General features: G+C 38.9%; 1 non-coding gene across 1 annotated transcript; it reads right to left on the reverse strand.

Moving 5' to 3' along the window:
* Positions 1-287: 287 nt before the first annotated feature.
* On the reverse strand, positions 288-395 carry LOC130983503 (small nucleolar RNA R71). The gene has a single exon (XR_009087488.1). It is a non-coding gene; the product is annotated as a small nucleolar RNA R71 (small nucleolar RNA).
* Positions 396-11,704: the final 11,309 nt, after the last annotated feature.

An 11,704-nucleotide genomic window follows, 5' to 3' on the forward strand; every position in this document is an offset into this window, starting at 1 on the left:
ACTTTGAGCTTAAGCCTCAATTAGTTTCTCTAATGCAACAGAATTGCAAGTTTCATGGACTTCCAATGGAAGATCCTCATCAGTTTTTAGCTGAGTTCTTGCAAATCTGTGACACAGTCAAGACTAATGGGGTTAACCCTGAGGTCTATAGACTGATGCTATTCCCTTTTGCTGTGAGAGACAGAGCTAGAATATGGTTGGACTCCCAACCTAAAGAAAGCCTGGACTCTTGGGAAAAGCTAGTCAATGCCTTCTTGGCAAAGTTCTTTCCACCACAAAGATGGAGTAAGCTTAGAGTGGAAGTCCAAACCTTCAGACAGAAGGATGGAGAATCCCTCTATGAAGCTTGGGAAAGATACAAACAATTAATCAGAAAATGTCCCTCTGACATGCTTTCTGAATGGAGCATCATAGGTATTTTCTATGATGGTCTCTCTGAACTATCCAAGATGTCTTTGGATAGCTCTGCTGGAGGATCTCTTCATCTGAAGAAGACGCCTACTGAGGCTCAAGAACTGATTGAAATGGTTGCAAATAACCAATTCATGTACACTTCTGAAAGGAATCCTGTGAACAATGGGACTAGTCAGAAGAAAGGAGTTCTTGAAATTGACACTCTGAATGCCATTTTGGCTCAGAATAAAATATTGACTCAACAAGTCAATCTGATTTCTCAAAGTCTGTCTGGAATGCAAAATGCACCAAACAGTACTAAGGATGCTTCATCTGAGGAAAAAGCTTATGATCCTGAGAACCCTTCAATGGAAGAGGTAAATTACCTGGGAGAACCCTATTGTAACACCTATAATTCTTCATGGAGAAATCACCCAAATCTCTCATGGAAGAATCAAGAGAGACCTCAACAAGGTTTCAATAATAATGGTGGAAGAAACAGGTTTAACAATGGTAAACCTTTTCCATCATCTTCTCAGCAACAGACAGAGAGCTCTAAGCAGAATACCTCTGACTTAGCAACCATGGTCTCTGATCTAATCAAAACCACTCAAAGTTTCATGACTGAAACTAGATCCTCCATTAGGAATTTGGAAGGACAAGTGGGTCAGCTGAGCAAGAAAATTACTGAACTTCCCCCAAGCACTCTCCCAAGTAACACTGAAGAAAATCCAAAAGGAGAGTGCAAAGCCATAAATATGGCCGAATTCTGGGAGGAAGAAGAGGCAGTGAACGCCACTGAGGAAGGCCTCACTGGACGTCCACTGGCCTCCAATGAGTTCCCCAATGAGGAACCTTGGGAATCTGAGGCTCAAACTGAGACCATAGAGATTCCCTTGGACTTACTACTGCCTTTCAGGAGCTCTGATGAGTATTCTTCCTCTGAAGAGGATGAGTATGTCACTGAAGAGCAAGTTGCTAAATACCTTGGAGCAATCATGAAGCTGAATGACAAGTTATTTGGAAATGAGACTTGGGAGGATGAACCCCCTTTGCTCACCAAAGAACTGGATAACTTGTCTAGGCAGCAATTGCCTCAAAAGAGGCAAGATCCTGGGAAGTTTTCTATACCTTGTACCATAGGCACCATGACCTTCAAGAAGGCCTTGTGTGACTTGGGGTCAAGTGTAAACCTCATGCCCCTCTCTGTAATGGAGAAATTAGGGATCTTTGAGGTGCAAGCTGCAAAAATCTCACTAGAGATGGCAGACAACTCAAGAAAACAAGCCTATGGACTTGTAGAGGATGTTCTGGTTAAGGTTGAAGACCATTACATTCCTACTGATTTCATAGTCCTAGAGATTGGGAAGTGCATGGATGAATCCATCATCCTTGGCAGACCCTTCCTAGCCACAGCAAAGGCTGTGATTGATGTTGATAGAGGAGAGTTGATCATTCAAGTGAATGAAGAATCCTTGGTGTTTAAGGCCCAAGGATATCCCTCTGTCATCATGGAGAAGAAGCATGAAGAGCTTCTCTCAAAACAGAGCCAAACAGAGCCCCCACAGTCAGACTCTAAGTTTGGTGTTGGGAGGCCACAATCAAACTCTAAGTTTGGTGTTGGGAAGTTCCAACACGGTTCTGAGCATCTCTGAGGCTCCATGAGAGTCCTCTGTCAAGCTAATGACAGTAAAGAAGCGCTTGTTGGGAGGCAACCCAATGTTTATAATTAATTATTTTCTTTTGTTATTTTATCTTTTTTGTAGGTTGATGATCATAAGAAGTCACAAAAACAATGAAAAAAGCAAAAACAGAATGAAAAACAGGAAGAGAAACAGCACACCCTGGAGGAAGATGCTGCTGGCGTTTAAACGCCAGTCAGCCTAGCTGTTGGGCGTTTAACGCCCAGTCTGGCACCATTCTGGGCGTTTAACGCCAGAAAGGGGCACCAGACTGGCGTTAAACGCCAGTAAAGGGCAAAAACCTGGCGTTAAACGCCAGGAATGGGCACCAGCCCGGCGTTTAACGCCAGAAAAGGCTCAAAACGTGGATTTTGATGCCATTTGGTGCAAGGATGCCTTTTCCTTGACACTACAGGATCTGTGGACCCCACAGGACCCTACCATCACTCTCTCTCTTCTTCCCCCATTCACCAATCACCTCAACACCTCTTCCCCAAAAACCCCTCACCTATCAAATCCCATCTTTCTCTTCACCACTCACATCCATCCTTCATAAAACCCCACCAACCTCACCCTTCAAATTCAAACCACTTCCCCTCCCAAACCCACCCTCAAATGGCCGAACCCTCATCCCCCTCTTTCCTATATAAACCCCTCTTTACCCCTTCATTTCCACTACCTAAACACCACTTCTCCCCCTCCTTGGCCGAATACACCACCATCTCCCTCTTCCTCATTTCTTCTTCTTCTACTCTCTTCTTTCTTCTTTTGCTCGAGGACGAGCAAACATTTTAAGTTTGGTGTGGTGAAAGCGTTGCTTTTTCGTTTTTCCATAACCATTTATGGCATCCAAGGCCGGAGAAACCTCTAGAAAGAGGAAAGGGAAGGCAAAGGCTTCCACCTCCGAGTCATGGGAGATGGATAGATTCCTCTCAAGGGTGCATCAAGACCACTTCTATGAAGTTGTGGCCTTGAAGAAGGTGATCCCCGAAGTCCCCTTTTCACTCAAAAAGGGTGAATATCCGGAGATCCGCCATGAGATCCGAAGAAGAGGTTGGGAAGTACTTACCAACCCCATTCAACAAGTCGGAATCTTGATGGTTCAAGAGTTCTATGCCAATGCATGGATCACCAAGAACCATGACCAAAGTGTGAACCCGGATCCAAAGAATTATCTTACTATGGTTCGGGGGAAATACTTGGATTTTAGTCCGGAAAGTGTGAGGGTGGCGTTCAACTTGCCTATGATGCAAGGAGATGAGCATCCTTACACTAGAAGGGTCAACTTTGATCAAAGGTTGGACCAAGTCCTCACAGTCATATGTGAAGAGGGCGCACAATGGAAGCAAGATTCAAGAGGAAAGCCGGTCCAATTGAGAAGGCATGACCTCAAACCCGTGGCTAGAGGATGGTTAGAGTTCATACAACGCTCAATCATTCCCACTAGCAACCGGTCCAAAGTTACCATAGACCGGGCTATCATGATCCATAGCATCATGATTGGAGAAGAAATAGAGGTTCATGAGGTTATAGCCCAAGAACTCTATAGGGTGGCGGACAAGACCTCTACCTTGGCAAGGTTAGCCTTTCCTCACCTCATTTGTCACCTCTGTTATTCAGTGGGAGTTGACATAGAGGGAGACATCACCATTGATGAGGACAAGCCCATCACTAAGAAAAGGATGGAGTACACAAGAGATCCCACTCATCATGAGATCCCTGAGATTCCTCAAGGGATGAATTTTCCTCCACAAGACTATTGGGGGCAACTAAACACCTCCCTAGGAGAGTTGAGTTCCAATATGGGACAACTAAGGGTGGAGCACCAAGAACACTCCATTCTCCTCCATGAAATTAGAGAAGAACAAAGAATCATGAGAGAGGAGCAACAAAGGCAAGGAAGAGACATTGAGGAGCTCAAGCACTCCATAGGACCTTCAAAAGCAAGGAAGAGTCGCCATCACTAAGGTGGACCCATTCCTTGATTTCCTTGTTCTTTATTCCTTTGTTTTTCGATTTTTATGCTTATGGTTATCCATGCTTGTGTCTTATGATCATTAGTGTCTTAGTGTCTATGCCTTAAAGTTATGAATGTCCTATGAATCCATCACCTTTCTTGAATAAAAATGTGCTTAATTGAAAAAGGAAGAATTGCATGAATTTTGAATTTTATAATAGTTTAATTATTTTGATGTGGTGGCAATATTTTTGTTCTCTGAATGTATGCTTAAACAGTGCATATGTATCTTGAAGTTGTGGTTCATGAATGTTGGCTCTTGAAAGAATGATGAAAAAGGAGACATGTTATTGAGGATCTGAAAAATCAATAAAATGATTCTTGAAGCAAGAAAAAGCATTGCTATTCAAAAAAAAAAAAAAAGAGAAAACGAAAAAAAAAATAAATAATAAAAAATAAGAGTCGTGATCCAAGGCAAATAAGAGTGTGCTTAAGAACCCTGGACACCTCTAATTGGGGACTTTAGCAAAGCTAAGTCACAATCTGAAAAGGTTCACCCAATTATGTGTCTGTGGCATGTATGTATCTGGTGGTAATACTGGAAAGACAGAGTGCTTTGGGCCACAGCCAAGACTCAATAAATAGCTATGTTCAAGAATCATCATACTTTACTAGGAGAATCATTAACACTATCTGGATTCTAAGTTCCTAAAGAAGCCAACCATTCTGAATTTCAAAGGATAGATTGAGATGCCAAAACTGTTCAGAGGCAAAAAGTTAAAAGCCCCGCTCATCTAATTAATACTGATCTTCACAGATGTTTTTGGAATTCATTGCATATTCTCTTCCTTTTATCTTATTTGATTTTCAGTTGCTTGGGGACAAGCAACAATTTAAGTTTGGTGTTGTGATGAGCGGATGATTTGTATACTTTTTGGCATTGTTTTTAGTATGTTTTTGATATGATCTAGTTAGTTTTTAGTATATTTTTATTAGTTTTTAGTTAAAATTCACTTTTCTGGACTTTACTATGAGTTTGTGTGTTTTTCTGTGATTTCAGGTATTTTCTGGCTGAAATTGAGGGACCTGAGCAAAAATCTGATCCAGAGACCAAAAAGGACTGCAGATGCTGTTGGATTCTGACCTCCCTGCACTCGAAGCGGATTTTCTGGAGCTACAGAAGCCCAATTGGCGCGCTCTCAACGGCGTTGGAAAGTAGACATCCTGGGCTTTCCAGCAACATATGATAGTCCATACTTTGCCCAAGATTTGATGGCCCAAACCGGCGTTCAAAGTCACCTCAAGAAATCCCAGCGTTAAACGCTGGAACTGGCACCTAATTGGGAGTTAAACGCCCAAACTGGCACTAAAGCTGGCGTTTAACTCCAAGGAGAGTCTCTACACGAAATTTCTTCATTGCTCAGCCCAAGCACACACCAAGTGGGCCCGGAAGTGGATTTTTATGTCATTTACTCATCTATGTACTAGTTTTCTATAAGTAGGACCTTCTACTATTGTATTAGAAACATCTGGGTAGCTATCTTTGAGTTTTATGCTATCTTAGATCATTGGGAGGCTGGCCATTCGGCCATGCCTAGACCTTATGCTTATGTATTTTCAACGGTGGAGTTTCTACACACCATAGATTAAGGTGTGGAGCTCTGCTGTACCTCGAGTATTAATGCAATTACTATTGTTCTTCCATTCAATTCCGCTTGTTCTTTATCCAAGATATCACTTGTTCTTCAACATGATGAAGGTGATGATTGACGCCCATCACCATTCTCACCCATGAACAAGGTGACTGACAACCATTCTTGTTCTACAAGCATCTGAGGCTTAGTGAATATCTCTTGGATTCTTCGGAATCTTCGTGGTATAGGCAGGACCTGATGGCGGCATTCAAGAGAATCCGGAAGGTCTAAACCTTGTCTGTGGTATTCTGAGTAGGATTCAATGATTGAATGACTGTGACGTGCTTCAAACCTGTAACCTACTGGGCGTTAGTGACAGACGCAAAAGAGTTATTCTATTCCGGTAGGGGAGGGAACCAAACCGGTGATTGGCAGCACTGTGACAGAGTGTGTGCATTAGCTTTCACTGCGCGGATGGGAGGTAGCTGCTGACAACAGTGAAACCTTACACGAGCTTGCCATGGAAAGGAGTAAGAAAGGATTGGATGAAGGCATTAGGAAAGCAGAGAGACGGAAGGGAAGGCATCTTCATACACTTGTCTGAAGCTCTTACACCAATGATATACATAAGTATCACTATCCTTATCTTCTATGTTATTTTCGTTCATCACCATATATATTTGAGTTTGCCTGACTAAGATTTACAAGATGACCATAGCTTGCTTCAATACTAACAATCTCCGTGGGATCGACCCTTACTCACGTAAGGTTTATTACTTGGACGACCCAGTGCACTTGCTGGTTAGTTGTGCGAAGTTGTGTAATGCCATGGTATTGAGCCACCAAGTTCTTGGAGCCATTACCGGGGATTATTTGAGTTGTGAAAAAGTATTGTTCACAATTTCGCGCACCAGTTGCTCATCTCAATTCAATCAAGGATCAAGTTCGTTTAATCTCGGCATGTCGTCAGTATAGTATGCCGAGTTGATTTGCGTGATTAACTCCAAGGTTTTTTGCTTGATTTTAAGTCTTGCATTGTAGCATTGTCTTGCTTTTTTGCGATCAGAATTAACAGTTGTGACTACTCCATCCTGTACCTGAAACTTTACGCACAAATGAATTGTAGAGACAATGGCTCCAAAAGAATTTAAGAAGGGTCTGCCTAATATGATGTTATATGGACTAATGCAATCAACTACTAAGTATTGTATATCTAAAGTTTGAGCGAGGATACTCCCCTAGAGTTGTTATCACCCATACATAACCTCTTACTGGTACCCTTTTTCCAGAGAAGCTGACTAGTAGATCGCTAGAAGAAGGTTATAATGTTTTCTCTCTTAGCTGCATCTTTTGAAGATGGATAGGAATAACACATCGGTATTGCTTCTTGGGTCCATGAGGACCTTTCAAATTGTTAGTTCTCCCGTAGTTACCGAGATTACCATGGGATCATCAAGGTTAGGGTTTTGTGACTAAAAATCTGAACTTGTGAAAGTAATGCCTGGAATGGAAAAGGTTGGTTGTTGTGTTGACCCCCTTGCAGAGCTAACATGGTTCTATAACTTCTCTTTCTGGCCGAGTTAGTCTCGCCTCCACATGCAAAGTCCCCTGATATATAGTTAATAATCTTCCTCGTTGGGGGAGGTTGACTTAAGGCAGGCCATTCTTCCTTATTGTTCATAGTTAAAGTTGTGTTCGGATTGTCCATTGTTGGCGAGCTTGTTGTGTCTCGTTGTATTCGGCCATTAACGTACTTGTCCAATAATCCTTGCCATGATAGTCATTCCAGTAGATCTTTGGCTATCACACATTTGTCAGTTGTGTGTCCATACTTTTGGTGGAACACACAATGCTTGCTCTTGTTCACATATTTCTGATCCTAGTAAGTTCTGGCTTTGTTGGGTGATTTTATGATTTTTGCATGAAGGATCTCTTTAAGAATGTCTTCTCTTTTCATATTCAATTGCATGATGAGTCAAATTAAATTTGGGTGTCAACTTGAATGGTTTCTTTTGTTCCTTCGTTTGATTTGGCATCCCATGCTTGTCCTTGTCCCTATAGGCATTTACTTCTCGGCCCACCTGGCCTCCCTGAGTTCTTCAATTTCTTCAATTTCTTCAATTACTATTTGACAATCCTTTCTTGGAACTTTCGAAGTCGGAGGCTACTTTTCAAGGCATGTAGGTGTACGTCAGGGTTGAGGTTGGGAATCTTCATTACCATGTTGGCGAATATTGTCATGTAATCTTTTAGACTCTCAAACTGGCCTTGTTTAATAGTGTTTAGATAGTCAGAATCATGCACATAGATCTTTGATGCTGCAAAGTGATTGGTAAATAGTTCGGTAAACTCATCAAAACTAGTGATTGAACCTGCAGGCAAACTAGAAAACTAGAGTAAAGCAGCTCCGTCCAAAAATGTAAGAAAAGAACGACATAAAATTGGATCAGAGATGCGATTTAAAAATGTCATAGACTTGAATTTTGTGACATGTATTTTAGGGTCGCCGATCCCTTCATATAGCTTCAAAGTTGGTGGGAGCATGAAGTTCTTCGACATTTGAAAGTCCATTATCTCCTTCGAGAAAAGGTTTGTTTTCTTTCTTGACAGTTTTAGAGGTTTTGCATCCATTTCCGTGTTTGTCTCTGATTGGTCCTCTTGGTCATTGTTTTCCTTATCAGAATTCTTCCTATCACTGTCGTCTTTGTTCCGATTAGTTCTGTCATCTAAGAGGTCGGCTATTTTTTTTGAATTTGGATCCTCTAAATTTTAAATTTGTACTTTAGAGGGTAAAGTGTGATCTTCTACCTTTGAATAGTTTCTCTCTCATATTTATTCTTGGTCCCACCTATAAAATAAATGGTGAGAGATCACACTTTACTCTCTAAAGTGAAATTCAAACTTTAGAAAATCAAAATTTATTTTTTTTTTACTTCAGCTTAAAGAGTAATATTTATGGCCACTAACTTGTCATGAGTGGGAGGAGGAGGTATGGTATCATTGGCCATAGTCTTACAAAAAAAAATAAAAAATCGATGCAAAATTATTCAAAAGACTCAGACCTATGGTGGATACCAAATGTTCTGGTTTAGAACTGGACTCCAAGGTATATTTCGTCCATACCGAATAGAACTCTTGTGGTACCTTTCTCTTGTGTGTTATGCTACTGATTCCTCGTCAATTCGATCAATATGAAAAAATTTACAAAAAAGACTCCAACACTTAAGTTAGTGTCTTAACGTTGGAATACTCTTAAATTTAAAATTAGAATGTTATTTTGTTAGGGTTGTATATGATAATCCTCTATAGCTAGCGTAGGTCTGTATTTATTGACAATTAGTGTTAACCGACTTGTCCGAGATTCTAGGTCACTTTTTTAGAGGTGTGAAACTGACTTTTTATTTGAATTAGGGGGCACTCTACTATACAGATTGAGTGATATAGAGAGAGAAAATAAATTTTTTTATAGTTATTTTTATTATTTTATTGTTATTCAAAGTGTGGGTCCTACCTTTTTCAATCTCTCTTTCATCCCATAAAAAGAAAGATCTATAAACTTACATCTTTACCATATAATTTACTTTGAATTAGTTGAATTTTTTATTTTTAATATTGGAGTGGTAGTGGTATTTTTTTTTAATGTGGATTGCTGAGGTGTTATACTCAAATGTGAAATCGTTTAATAAGAAAAGCAGAAATCGGACCGTCCGATTTATTAGAGGTACAGAAATCGGACCGTCCGATTTCTAGAGGTACACAAATCGGACCGTCCCATTTGTAGAGGTACAGAAATCGGACCGTCCGATTTGTGGTAAAAAAAATTAAAAAATTTAAGGTACAGAAATCAGACCGTTCGGACCATCCGATTTGTGGTAAAAAAAAATTAAAAAATTTGAGTGTACTTCCACAATTTTAAAAAACACCAAAAATTACAATGTTAAGGTATATCACCACTTCTACTTCTATAACAAAAAAAAATTAGCCGTTCCAAAGTTTGAATAGTCAATTTCGAAGTATAACGTTGTGTGATATTTGGGTACAAATAATATAAATAAAAATATATACTTGAAATTTTCACGAAATAATAGATATAGGATTGCTCTTGTTTTTTTTTTTTTTTTTTTGGTCGATTTGCTCTTGTTTTATGTGTAGAAATCCGGTGTGGTGGGAATCTAACCCACTGACTTTCGGTGAAGATTCGGGCCCGTGGTCTACCTTGCTTCCTGAACTGACTCTGATAGTTACATCTTGAAAAGAAACCAATGGTCCTAATAACAGAGAGTCCCAACAAGCAACAACTTCAAGAGACAATCTTTTTATGATTAAGACTTCCATCTTCAAAGAGGACGAAATTTCCCCTGCCTTTACTTCGCTTGTTAGCCATTAAATTTCTAAATTGCATACTTTTATGTGGATCCTATATAAACATCTAAAGGTAAAAGGAAAACAATATGTTATGAAGACGGATGAATGAAGCAACTATTCGATTAATTCATGTGGGTTCATTCTTATCCCATATTAACATTCCTAACACTTATCAAAAACAAAAAGCTAACAAAAATTAACAAGTCATCCCATGACGGCATGATCCATGGAGAGGAAAAATAAAAGCAAAAAGAAGTGCAAGTTATTATGTGTCATTTGATTTAGGTAATATTAGAGAGATAATAATTTAAAATAATTTTATTTAATTTAATTTTTATAATTTTATAGTATAATATTTATGATTATATATTTATTATATTTAATATTATGTATTTATTTTTGTAATATTTAATGAATAAAAAAAACAAATTATCATTATGTATAGTTTTCAAATTATAGCCCCAAATATTTTTGTTGATTTAATAATATATTCAAGTATTTTTGTCAATTAAAATTTAATTAAATTTATCTAAATCTAATAAAATTACTCACATAATACACACTTTTTTTTGCATATTTATTTTTTATCGTCTTTTTTTATTACTGCTACTATTGTTGGGTGTTTTTTTCTCTTTTTTTTCTTCTGGTGGTAATTACAATATTTTTTTATTTTTTGTTTTTGTTTTTATTTTTGTGATGAGGGTAAAACAAAAAGAATGATATAGAGGTGAAACAAAAAAAAATCAGACAAATAAAAAAAGAGATAATAATAATAAAAAATAGGAGGAGGAGAATTTTGAATTGCGTAAAATTTATTAGAAAAATAATACTAAAATATTTTAATCGTGACACAGAATTTTTTAAAAAATTTTGACGCTGAAATTTTTTAATTGTGATATATGTTTTTGTTAAGAGAGTGAAATAAGAAGAATTATAAATTATCTTTTGAATTATGTAGAATTTATTAGAAATAGCATCAAATTTTTTTAATCGTGATACAAAAATTTTTTTAATTTTGGCATTGAAATCTTTTAACTGTGATACAAGTTTTTATTAAAATGGTGAAGTAAAAAAAATTATAAAAATGTGAAAGAAAAAAAGATAAAGATGAATTGTAGAAGAGAAGGAAGAAGAAAAAAAATATTAAATAATAAAAAAATAATAAAAAAATAAAGAAAGAAGAGAAAATAGAGAAAAATAAAAAAGATAATAATGATAATTGTTACGGTCTGGCCCAAACCACGCACGGGTCGACCCGACCCATTGGAAACCCGACCCGGGCGATCGAGCCCTTAGCGCCTGCCACGGCATCTGGACACGCGTCCTCATCATTCCCCTAACACAGCTGGGAGGAACCTTCGCGGAAAGTGGGCTCGTCCCTTCAGGGCCCACCTCTGACACAGTATAAATAGGGAAGGACCTGTCCTTCCCCGAGGTACGTCATATCCTTTCACCTCACTATTCTGCCCGCCTGCACATCGCTGACTTGAGCGTCGGAGTGTCTTTACAGGTGGCACCCCCCATCCTTTCTCCAAGACAAGTGCTCGGCTACTCGGCAAACCCGCGACCAGCGCAACCCAAGCTAAGGCATCCTCGCTTCCTCACCTGCTCACCCGATCTGTCCGGAACCAGACAACCGAACATTGGCGCCGTCTGTGGGGATTTCTGCCTAA

The sequence above is a fragment of the Arachis stenosperma genome, chromosome 5 (genome assembly GCF_014773155.1).
Source record: "Arachis stenosperma cultivar V10309 chromosome 5, arast.V10309.gnm1.PFL2, whole genome shotgun sequence".
Classification (NCBI taxonomy): Eukaryota; Viridiplantae; Streptophyta; class Magnoliopsida; order Fabales; family Fabaceae; genus Arachis; species Arachis stenosperma.